The following is an 8,124-nucleotide window of genomic DNA, read 5'->3' as shown; positions in this document are numbered from 1 at the left end:
AAAAAAAAACACATTCCATGAGAGATTTTTTAAAATGCAAATTCTGCGAATGTAGCAGAAAGAGACCAAAACCGGAGACTGGGCGAGTTCCTGGTGAAAACTGCTGGGTGCTGGTGTGGCTAAAAATGTTATTTCTATGCTCATATTTTTATCTTCTTCCTGAAAAAAAAAAAAAAAAAAGTGACCTTCCAAACAGGGAAGGAGGGTCAGGAAACGCAGCAGCATCTTTTATCTGCCCGTGGAACTGTGTGTTGGTGTTTGTTCCTGCCAGCCTCCCAATGCTGAACTTCGTACACACCGCTCGGCCCGGACAGTGTCACCGCCAGATAAGAAAATGAAACTAAAGTTCCTGTCTCCAGCCGACCAAAGCTGGGCCCGCAAGGCTTTTTCTCAGTGTAAATATTAACCGGCTATTCAAAAGCACGCTGTCTGTGAAGAATATTAATTACGCACCAGGAATCGAGCCACCATGTAAACCCAGTTTATTTGGCAAAACCAATACATATTGTGCTGCTCGTAGGGGAAAAAATGTGCAGGTGGGGAAACCTAGTTCCTCCTCAGATTACTACATTTATAAGTTAGAATGCTCGTTCGCGCTAATTACAGGAGCAAAACCAATAACACGAGCAAGACTGCCTTGATGAGGATGCCGTGTGGTCCGAGGCCACCCTCAAAACCAGATTTGCTGTTTACTTATTATTTGCTGCCCTCCAGAACACACCCGGCGCCCCGAGACCGAGCACACCCTACGTGCCTGAGCACATCCAGTATTTCACTATGTTACTGGCTCATCTTCACTGGTCTTTGTGTGAAGCCAGAAGTTCCCCAGCAAGGTCTACAGGCTGCTAGGGAGAAGTTGCCCGTGAGGCCCCCAGATGATGAGCTGTGGGACCGCTCTGTGCTCTAAGCAGTTCTCCAAACAGCTCGTTAAAGGTGGCACAGAAATGCCCATTGAGTCTGTCCTTGGGCTCTCTAATGAAAAGTTGTTTATTATTGCAAGGAATTATATCGTACCAGCAATATGTGCAGAGTGTGGATTTATCTCTGTCTGCAAAAGCACGCTTCATATGTGTGTTCTTGAAATGATGTCCTATCTAAAAGCATAGGATATAAAAGCATATTCATTAGAAATACTTCTGGTACAGCTACTTCCCACCTCTTCTTATCCCAGTTTACATAGCTGTCAGTTAAAGCTTTGTTTCTGGGGTTTTTTTTTGTTTGCTTGTTTGTTTTACAGATACAGTTACCCTGTTTCCCTGAAAATAAACCCTACCCCGAAAATAAACCCTAGCATGATTTTTTAGGATTTTCGAAGATGCTCGAAATATAAGCCCTACTCCAAAAATAAACCCTAGTTACAGTTCATTTAAAAAGACAATTTAAATAGTGTCCAGGCAGCTATGCATGTAAACAAGTAAGCATCTTTTGGAGCAAAAATTGTATAAGACCATGTCTTATTTTCCGGGAAACAGGGTAGGGGTTTTTCTGGAATAAAACCCACTGAAAAGCCTCTAGACTAGAACTACGTGTAGCACACTTGGGTCAAGAATCACCAGCAACTGATAATTAAACAAGTTTTGCTGGATAGTTGTGAAATTATAGTGCTACGTGAGAAAATATATTGAAGTAAGAAGTCTTTCAAGAGTATATTACATTCTAAAATATCTGTAGTTGTGCTTGAAAATACTCATACTTGTGTAAAATGCTTGAGGTGAATTTTCTTGGGAAGTTTAATAAAATTCCTTTCAAGTGTTCCATAGCTAGGCGAGGATAGGAAAAAAAAAGGATCTCTAGGTGCCCAGAAATGTGCTTGCTGCTTTTCATTCTGGAAAAGTAAAAAAAAAAAAAAAAAAAAAAAAAAATTAAAATGCGTGCTTTTTTGACATGTTTAGAAAAGAAGAACGGTGACACTAAGGAAACAAACACAGTGTAGGTTTTTAAATATTGGTTTAATGAGATGTAAATTACCCCTCTGCTATGAGCTGAGGCCCTTTGTTCTCCAGCCGAGACTGACTGAAGGAAGCAGACGGTGTTTCTCTGGTTCCTCCCAAAGGGTGGAAATCTTCCCGCTCTCCTCCTGCCTCCCAAGCAGCTCCGCTGGCATCGGCCTCGCGCTCCTCAGCCGCCGGTTTGTAGAACAGCCTCGACTGGAAAGTTTGCCAATGTAGCTACAGAAGAGCTGGTGAAGTCTCCTAGAGACGGGATCTACTTTACATTGCTTTAATGACTATGTATTGCGAACTGCAAAGGATGTTCCGCTGTTGAAACTACATCTGCAGGTTTTAGCCAGCAAAGCTGTATTGATTAATAAATGTTGTTATAGTCCTGGTGTTGCTAAATGGGCAAAACTTGTAAATATAAACCAGGCCTCTGTCATCGGCCAGCCAGATTGCTCCTGGTCTAGGTTAAGGAGGTCTCTTGCAGTTTCCCTCACTTTTATTCACATTTAGAGTCACACCTTGGTGACCTCTGACTGTCATAAGCTTTTTATAACTGGATTATCTCCTGTTTAGAGCTAAGCAGAGAGCCTGGTTTTGTCTGTAAGGTCAAAATGTAGGAAACACTGGAATTACAGGCTCAGGAAAAGCACAAAAAATTGCAGTTTACTCTTCCAGTACCTGGTGGTGAACAGAGCTGGAGACGCATAATGAAGGAACCATCTACTAACATTCCTGTACTTACGAAATGCTGCATATGTAGCTTTTCTAATATGGTTTGGGTTTCACAGGCTCAGAAATTCTTAAGACAAACTGAATATATTTAGGAAAAAATAATTTGATATGTTATTAGGAAAAATCCAAATACTAACATACTGAAAAATACGTTTAGTATGTCTAAACAAATGTACTAACCTATATTGCCCTTCAAAGCTTTACAAGACAGTCCTGACAGCTTGTAATTTCCGTAACATTTTCATTGTGATGGGTTCAACTTTACAAGAAGGCACGCAGACTACAAATAGCAACGAGCCGGGATCAAAAGCAAAAGATAGAGAAGGAAGAAACTATCGAATCTACATATTCCTGCCGTTGTCGACCTACGCTAAATACTGTGGCATAAAAACCAGATCTCTGAAATATTTTGGACAACATTATCAAATGCAGTATGTGGACATAACACCCAAATATGTGATGGGAGGCTCTCGGGAACCACATCTTTATTTACGCTGACTCGAACCAGCTGAACTATCAGGAAGGGCCTGACCGCAGCAGCTCATGTTCCTGGTGCAAAGGACTTGCTGACTTCCCACAAAAGCTCGTGTGATCTTTCAAAACCCCATGTTGTCACAGCCAGGTTGTTACTGGTACCTGAGTTGGCGTGCTCCTAACTCAGCTTCTGAAATGACATCTTGGTGGATCTTGGGAGATTGAAGGACTCAAAACCCAGATCTATTTTACTGTGGCACTTTTGTGTCATCTTCAGCTTCCCAGGCAGATACTTATTACTGTTCTGTGTTATCTCTGGGCAACATTTTGCTGGGCAAGGTTCTGGGTTGCTACAGAAACTGTCTCTGCGGATCCATTCAGTCAAGCAAGGCTCTAGTGACAAGACTCATGCTTTCAGCAGAAACATAAATAATTCACATTTTGGCTGGCCTGCTCTCCGTGCCTTCCCAACGAGCAGGCTGGTGGCTCAAAGGAAAGCAGCTGTGATTAGCTGGAACACATACCCAGAGAATTAAAGGCATGTTTGCTAAAGTATATTATATTTTCACAACGTTTCGCTTCAGAGCCTCATTTTTTTAGAGATGGGCAGCACCAGCAAGCCCTTCTGTAAACCGCTTTTTCAGAAAGATAACGGGAGGGACTCTTTGTTTAACTAAACCCACTCCTATCACATCGCATCACGCTCCAGGAGTTGCCCCTCGCTGCAGTACAGCCGCCAAGGAGGCAGCTGCCTCTCTGACTGATAAAGCACACACCACGCAACACCATGGAACTAACCTGGAAAAGATGCCCCGGCGTTTCAGATTTGCCTGGCCATCCTTACCCATGGGCACAGACATCTCTCTCATGAGATTTGGGCTCTGCTGGCTCACGGTGCTGGAACTGCCCATCAAAACTTGATGTTAAGCTGTATAACTACTAAAATACCTCTTCTATACACAAATTCATGAGGATTCCCTCTGTACAAGTTGTAAACTGCTCTCACTCTGACTTCTCCTGTCTATGCAAACTATCAGCCTAGTGTTGAATCCATCCCCCTCTCAGCCAGGCTTCTGCTCTTCAGATCTGGGAGTTCAACTCTTCCTTCTGCAACAACAACATCCCCTTTTCCAACTATTTTCAATGAATATGGGACGAATGTCAATGAATGCAGGATACACGTCCGAGAATACGGGATAGATGGGGTAGTCTGCAGCAGTGTTTGGGCAAGTCAAGTTCTCATCCACCTTTAGCAAGTCAATTGCTCAAGAGCTCTGTGAATAAATTCCATGCAGTTAAATAGCGTTTAGGTTGTATTTGTTTTTAACATGACTGCAGCTACCTTGGCCGCTGCTCAAGTCATGGACTGATGTTTTTATTATGTTGCGGTGTGGGCTGATAAGAAGCACACCGTATGGTATGTAATTCATGTAAAAATAAAGAAGTCCTTTAGTGCTTACAAGTTATTTATCTTTTGTAGCAGTCAGCTGCATCTGCTGGAGCCTGTGGGTGCCAGGTCATTGTGCTGGGAGCTGCCACCTGATTTACAGCCCCTCCTGCCTCCCTGTCCTGATCGCAGCTGCAGCTGTCTGCAGGATATTCTCTATTTTGGCACCTCTGTGCATTGCACCATCTTAGTAAACGTATTGAAGTTGATGTGGGAGAATGTAGGTGCTTTTCCTAGATCCCTTTTTAGAAATGTTTCCAGCCTGCCAAGTCTGTGGAGTAAACTATAAAGAGACTGGAAAGCTCAAGACTCCTGGTTGTAGCTTCTGCTCCAAACAGCGATGGCACATGGATCCATGTCAGGGTAAAGTCCTATTTCATTTCTGACGCAGAAAGCAGCTGCAGGGCACGACGGGTGATGGAAGGCATGTTGTGATCTGTTTTACTTTCCAGATCCGTTTGGGAAACCAACTTTTGGGAAAACCAGTCCCTGCTCAGCTTGTATCCATGTGCCTGATCATTCATGCCCATGTACAACATTGCGGTGGTCCCCATTGAGTTTTAATCCTCAAAACATCAGTCTGGTTGTCAAGTTTGCTTTGATTTTGAATCCCATCTCCATTATAACTGCAGCCTTCACAGTTTTGCACTATCAGCAAATTTCATCACATATTTTCTATTCTATAACCCGCATTGTTAGTGAAAACATCAAACGCACTAGGACAGACCCCAGCAGCCACCTTTCTGCATTGAAAATTTGTGAAACCAGGTTTGTACTGACCCTGCAGGACTTTCAGCAGGTTCGTTTATGAGAATGCACCAGGACACAAAAATTTCACTGAAGTCCACGTATCCCAATATGTACTGCTTTTTTTTTATTTCTTAGTCTTTAGCCTATCATGGAAATAAATTTGATTGCAATTTCTACCTGATATAATTTCTACCTGACAAATCTATGGTAGCTGCTACTCCTCTCCTTGTTATTTTCCAAATGCTTGCAAATAACTTTTTATCTGCTCCAAAGTGAAGGAAATCAAGATGGCTACTCTTTCATTCGTCAGTTCCAAAGAGCAAAACCATCAGATCCCGCTTCTTACTGCTGGCATTAAAGTCACACGCTTTACATTAACCCACGAGAAATGCTGGAAGCGATTTACATAATGAATTTACAGCCTGCACAACTGCATGCTCCCAGTGAGCCAGGATCTGACTACCAGAGAATCATCTGATCTTTGCACCGATACTGTAAAACACTGTTGAAAAAAAAAAAAAAAAGAAAAAGCCAATGTGAACAGCAAGCTCTTAAAAGGAAGAGCTGTTCCCTTACATCTTTGCAGAAGCAGATGGACCCCTGCAGGGGCACCGCTCTGCTCTGCCCATGAATCACTGATAAATATTTTCTGAGTACTGTTACACAACCGGTTTTGCACCAGCCCCACAGAAGTTTCAGCTGCTTTGCTTATGGGACAGTTATGTACGACAAAAGTGCTACTGAAGGGGACACCTTCAGTGCTTTTTTCCCCCTAAGTGGCTTCTTACCCATACAAGGATTTCTATTGGTTTGATAAGTTTGTTTTCTCAATTTATGTTGCCAGTTGCTAATGTCTTTGTTACCTACTGTCGAAAAAAAAAATGAAATGTTGGCAAAGATTTGCAAGGATTTTTAAAAAAATATACATTTGTGTTGGGTTTTTTTAACTAAAAGCAAATCTTCGGATTTTCTTAAACAAAAGCACGCTGTCCATCAGAAAATGCATGATTGGACTGTGAGATGCAAAGTAGTTTTCCCCAATCAGTAGATAAGGTGGGTTGTGCTCCTTTCTAGCTCTTCAGTTAGATTAAAAGAAAGCTCCAAGAATTGGATACTGCTCCTCAGGGCATTTATCTGGGAAAAATGTTTTGATTTGTGGTTAAAAATCTGTTCTCACTTGCCTGAAAGTGTCAGTTTTTGGGATTCAGCTTACACTACTAGACCAACCATAGCTTCTTATTATGGTGAAAAAACTTTTTCCGTGTACTGTACTGCAAAGGGTTTCCAGCGTTTCTCTTGAGAAGGGCAGATCTGGTCTCAGGATGGTGTTTTAACTCTTACCTACTTCACCCAGCTGCGTTCCACCAACATTAACGTTTACAGGACCTTGCACAGGGGCTTTTCCCACTCCCGTGCTGGATGGTTTGCACTGCTCTGCACCTCTCTACCAACACACCTCTCCTAATTTTCAGCCTGGAAAACTCATGCATGGGTCAGAAAACAATTATTTTTTGCACTGACCTGAGCTTGCGTGGTCATTACATCAAATTGTTGCTAGCTCAACTGCACAAATGCTTCCAAGAAAACCATCTCTTCTTATCCCAGCCTGGACAGCCCTCTGGTATAAAAGAATATATATATAAAAAAAGACCCACAGTGGGCCGGACTCTGTGGTCACTTACACTGGAGTAACTACATAGAAGGTGGAGGGATTGCAGCATTATCAGCACATGATCTCGTGTTATCCAGACGAGGCTCTTCCCTGATGCCTCAAACAGGATTTTCCTGTTACCGTGTGTGGGCTGGAAGGTTTAACTACAGTCTGACTCTTCCTACTGCTATGATTGTAATTGCCTCCCAGGAATCTTTATGGATATTGAGTAAGGATGTGTAAACCTGCTCAGCAGACGGGTATCAGCGCTCTGCAAACCCAGGGGGAGAGCTGTCACCATCACCAAACAGCCAAGCCAGCAGCCACCCCCCTCAACCCTTTACATTAAGGAACAATTTTTGACTTAAGCCCGTTTTGTATCTTGTAAGATTAAAAGAATTAAAGAGAAGCCAAGTGACCTAGTTAGTCCATTTAATATTAAGTATATGACACATAAATGCACCTTACACAGGGCCAGAAAGACATGATTATACACCTTTTGTGCTGCTCTTGAGGACTTCCAAGTTGGAATGCCCTGCCTGCATCCATCGCCGGAGGATCCCCAAAGCCTCGTAGCTGCATACACATGCCACCTTCCAAAAAAAAAAAAAGTCCTATTTTGGTTGTAGCAGAGTAATTATTTCATTATAGGAAGAGGAAAGCCACCCTGGCTGTGCTGCAAAGGTTTTGAGGAGGTGGAATGTGCCTGAGGGTGGGTGGGATGGGGCATGAAGCCACGGCCTCTTCAGACCCTGCCTGAGGGCTCCTGCACAAGGCCCAGGTGAACCAGCCCTTCCTTCATCCATGGTCTCAGTAGGCCCTGCTCATCGCCTTCGTGCAATGGTGTCACATTGGTAGAGGGGACACGGAGGGGACAGCGAATGTGGCCTCGAGAGAAGGGCCTTGCGGCAGATCTGTGCCTGACAGCCCGCTCTGCCAGGCTGCAAGACAAAATGATAAAAGCACAAGGACTTCTACCTGGACTGGTGCTGCCTAAAGCCCTTGCCTTTCCAGTTGAGCCCCAGTAACGCTGAACCAAAGTGAAATCTTTTTAAGGACTCCATAGACACTACAGCAAAACAATCCACTGTAAATCCTACAGTAAAGCAATCCCCCAAGTGGGGATGTTT

The sequence above is a fragment of the Caloenas nicobarica genome, chromosome 1 (genome assembly GCF_036013445.1).
Source record: "Caloenas nicobarica isolate bCalNic1 chromosome 1, bCalNic1.hap1, whole genome shotgun sequence".
Classification (NCBI taxonomy): domain Eukaryota; kingdom Metazoa; phylum Chordata; class Aves; order Columbiformes; family Columbidae; genus Caloenas; species Caloenas nicobarica.
Note: the sequence above shows the minus strand (reverse complement) of the source record.